Source organism: Limulus polyphemus, unplaced genomic scaffold, assembly GCF_000517525.1.
Source record: "Limulus polyphemus unplaced genomic scaffold, Limulus_polyphemus-2.1.2 Scaffold205, whole genome shotgun sequence".
Taxonomy (NCBI): domain Eukaryota; kingdom Metazoa; phylum Arthropoda; class Merostomata; order Xiphosura; family Limulidae; genus Limulus; species Limulus polyphemus.
In genome coordinates this window covers 471,936-475,534 of record NW_013665815.1, presented here as the reverse complement: position 1 = coordinate 475,534, position 3,599 = coordinate 471,936, and the positions used below count along the sequence as shown (strand labels likewise).

Genomic DNA, 3,599 nt, shown 5'->3' with positions numbered 1-3,599 from the left:
TATTAATTAATATGATATAGTGTACTCAGTCGTATAAATTTAAAGTGACATAAATCTACCTAAATTAGTGTGTAGTTTAAGTAGTGACATAATCGTTTGTACATATGAGATGTGTAGGGTTACTTATAACTTATATAAGTTTTGCTGCAGTTTAACCGAAGTTATAATTAAGTAAACTAATTAGCATGATGTTTTCAATTAACAAAAAGCCCTCCATTAAACAGCATGATATTTAGTGTTCATTGGTAACAAAACTTAATTTTCCATCTTTTGTGTTTAAACATCTCAAAATAAATTTCATTTTGTTTTTTGGTATCATTATGATATGTTAGGTGATCATTTCGAAAGTTCATTTAATTACATTTAAATTTACATACCAACCCACCCTTTCACCATCTATTGTCGTATATAAGCATACCATACGTTTTCTACCTTCTTATCTTTATATAGTATTTTTCGGAATTAATAAATTATTCTATGTATATGTAGTTTTGATAAAGCAAATGGTCAAGAAATTCGTTAAGTTGCCTTTATGTCATCCTCTTGATGTTATATCTTGTCTGCTTATGTATATTGTGTAAGAATGTCCACATCAGTGGTCGGTCAGGCTATGCCTCGAGGTGACGACCTACCTTAAGTTTGAATGGGAACGATCAGTCACTTAATTAGTGTTAGTTGCTCTGGGTAAGTCTGGCACAACCTATGAAATAAGTAACGTTAGGTTTAGTCATTTTGATATACGATTCAATCCGATACAATTTGAAGTGAAAACGACTGACTATTCAGGAAAAGCTACTACCCGGCACCCAAGGTAACTGTTTGTGATTTAATAAAGGTTGCTTTATTGTGTGTTGTACAATGTACAGTCGCTTATTTGTTCTCAAGAACTAGGGTATTCAGAGAAGTTCAGAACTACTGTGTAATAAACATCTTGTCAAATCTTTCGTTATTCTGCAAACTTATCCCGTTGCTCTTTAGGGAACCAGTTTCACGTGAAAATACCACACTATCTACATACATAAATATATATGTGTGTGTGTGTGTTATGCATATTATCACATTCGTGAATACAAACACAATTGATTAGATAGGCTAGACTAAAGATGTTTCACGTTGATGAAGATAACGTGACGTTTTTGAACACCTGAGAAATCTCTACTGAAAGATGTTGGGAAAACAATCTGATGCGTAAGTAATCCGGTTATAAATTACAGTAGCTATATCTACATCTTAACGTATGTCCATACAGTTGAGTAGGCGCTATGATTTGCTTGGAGAAAAAAAAAATTTCAAGATGGAAAGTAGACAGTTAATACTGTGTGCAGTATATATCACAGTCTGCTTGTTAAACTTTTGGTTACAGACTGTTTTTCTATCATGTCTTGAAAATAGCCGTAGGATAAAAAAGTGGATAAACCCCAATTCGAGAAATCTGAGTTCTTTTAGAATGTAGAAAGTTCTTGAGGGGTGAATACATCCGTGAAAAATAAGAGAGGAAAAAAGATCACCTTCTGACGGCGCTCGGATTACCGAATACTTTCCTATTTGATTAATGATACTGCTTGACGACTTGTCGCATGTAAAATAATAAACTGGTACGAGCACAGTAATACAAGGAAAAATATAGTCACTTTTATTTGTTCGGCGCTAAACATATTTTGTTGATTTCGCTGAAAATGATACTTAAAACAATTGCAGATGTATATTGATCGTAGTTTCTAAACCACGAATGGCGTTACAAAAATAAAGTTCAAATCTATTTAAGTGACTGGCTGTAATAATTGTATTTGCGTTTACATTAACAAAGTCTAATAAGTATCAAAAGTGGTTGAAGTTTATAAAATATATATAGTAATGTAAATGTAAAATTTATAATTTTATATGTTTGTTCGCTGTTAAGCGCAAAGCTACGCATATGGGTTAACTGCGCTCTGCCCAGCGCGGTTCTCGAAACCCGATTTTTAGTGTTATAAGATCCGAGACTTACCTCTCAGCCACCGGGTGCTTATCATTAGATACAGACCTGCTAAAAACGTAATATTTTCTCTCTTTTTTTTTTTTTATCCCCGAAAGTGTATACAATTATTTACTAAATATTTAAGGTGGAATTGGAGTTGTTAAACAGTTACCAAGTTTATTTTTCGTGGAAGAGTGGTTTGTTTGTAGTATTTTCACCCATAAAACACTCATACTTTTGTAATGTATGTGAATAATTTTTAACTTTCATTCTTTGGTTTCGAGTGAATACGCTGTAATACCGTTAAGTTTTGTTATTTTAAATACAATCACAAACATATTTGACGTTAACACCTTTAATTATGAGAACTGCTAATGACCATATTGAATAAACATCTACAGAACGTCACTGTCTTTCGATTAACCTGAGCGGCTGAATTGAAATTCAAATGCAGTTAAAGAATAAAACCCGTTATAATAGCTCATAACTCGTGATATCAAATTTAAGACAAAAAGAAAAACATTATAATTTTCTTTCTTCCACGTGCACATGAATGGAATGTAGTCAGACAGCGTTATTTCAAGTCTTCATGTCGTTTATACTTTTTCATGTAAAGCAACAACCCTGAACTATGCCATCTTTGGCAATCTTGCTCCGTACCTGTTCCAAAGGTGCAACAAGTTACATGAAGATATACCTTTAGGCTTATCTGTTCCATGTCGCTAATATCCGAATAGATTATATACTTCTGACGAGTATGAGGCGGAAGAACTATAAGAAAACCGAAACTTAAAAACGCTCAATGTAAAGGTTATTGTCATAGAACATTTTCAGGAAAAAAATCTACATTCGAGTGAAAGAAAACTACCTTCTGCTTTATATGTTGTATACATTCTTGGATGTCTTAGTCGTACCACGGGAACATATAGAACGAACACAAAATATCTTGTATTGATCCTTTGGTACATTTGATTCAGTTCTCTTAGTATACAACTAATGTTGCTAGAGTGGACCTTTTCCCTCTATTTTTCTGTATTCCAAATGTACGTATATTTTCGCTGTTTATTGAAACCACAATCTGCCATGTAATGAAACCAAAACTCATAGGTACATAAAATTGACGTGCAATTCGATCGATGGCTTTCGTGCGCTTGCTCGGTTTTCCATCTCTTCATGCCACTACGTTTATTACTCTTCATACTTGGAAAAATCATGAGCATAAAAATAAACAAAAAGATTGATTTAATTTGATCCCTATATACTTGCTAATCACCAGAAAACAAATTCAAGATATAAATGTGATACTAAAGAAACCACAAGTTGTGAAGCTTGCATGTGTTATATTGAGACCAAATCATTGAGCTTTACAATGTGACCGGTTATGAAGTACTAAAAGCTCTATCCTCAATTTCTACATCCTCCACGGAGAACGTGTATTATTTAACGAGCTGGAAATGTTCCAAGGAGATTTAATTTGACACTGATATCAGTTCTTCCTGTAAAAACGGAGAGAATGTCATTGAACCGATTCTTCAATCGAACCTGGTGACTTCAAACCTCACAGCAGTCAAGGTTTTTTTTTTTTAGGATATATATATATATATATATATAGTGTGTGTGTGTGTGTGTAGTAGTAGAATAA

At 33.2% G+C, this 3,599-nt stretch overlaps 1 long non-coding RNA gene across 1 annotated transcript in view; it reads left to right on the top strand.

Annotated features, from left to right (window-relative positions):
* The window catches only part of LOC111085021, a 6,560-nt gene extending 3,025 nt beyond the window's left edge, over positions 1-3,535 (top strand). The window contains exons 2-3 of the long non-coding RNA XR_002609879.1: positions 1,306-1,308; positions 3,525-3,535. This is a non-coding gene — a long non-coding RNA (uncharacterized LOC111085021). The remainder of the gene's footprint in view (positions 1-1,305; positions 1,309-3,524) is intronic.
* The last annotated feature ends 64 nt before the right edge of the window (positions 3,536-3,599 follow it).